The sequence below is a fragment of the Cicer arietinum genome, chromosome 7 (assembly GCF_000331145.2).
Source record: "Cicer arietinum cultivar CDC Frontier isolate Library 1 chromosome 7, Cicar.CDCFrontier_v2.0, whole genome shotgun sequence".
Taxonomy (NCBI): domain Eukaryota; kingdom Viridiplantae; phylum Streptophyta; class Magnoliopsida; order Fabales; family Fabaceae; genus Cicer; species Cicer arietinum.
The window spans coordinates 26,086,088-26,086,782 of record NC_021166.2 but is presented as its reverse complement, the minus strand read 5'-3'; positions in this window follow the sequence as shown (position 1 = coordinate 26,086,782).

Here is a 695-nt window from a genome sequence, read left to right as displayed (position 1 = left end):
TAGAAGGCCATTTCCCTTTCGATTTCTTGTTCTTCTCGTTGAAACGGGCTTGCAAAGCAACTTCCGCTTTGGCTTTATCGTTTCTTCTTTCGTCCATTCTTTGTTCATGAGCTTCCAATGAACTTTGAAGTTCATCTTTCGTCATCGTCTTTAGATCCTTCGATTCCTCAATCGCCACCACAATATTATCGAATCTTGGTGTTAAAGAACGCAATACCTTCGACACAAAATTCTGTTCGGAAACGGCTTCACCACACGACTTCATTTGATTCCCCAAGCGTGTCACACGTGTCACGTAATTGTTAATCGTTTCCTTGTCTTCCATTTGAAGTAACTCAAACTGCCACTTATGAGTTTGTAACCTCACCACCTTCGCCTTATTCGCACCAGCATAAGCTTTCTCAAGAATACCCCAAGCTGTCTTCGCCGAGTCGCAATCGCCAACTTTTTCGAAGTTGTCACTATCAACGCAAGAATGGATCAAGAAAAGGGTCTTGTAGTCTTTCTTCTTATCTTCCTTGATTTTCGCTTCTTGAGCTGTTGTAGCCTCTTTACCAAGAGGAGTAATGCCATCGGTAATCATATCAAGAACATCTTGATATCCAAACAAAACTTTCATTTGTTTGTGCCATTTGTCATAATTCTTCGAATCAAGAATCAGAAGGTTGGTAGGAATTTTGTCATTGGAAACGGAC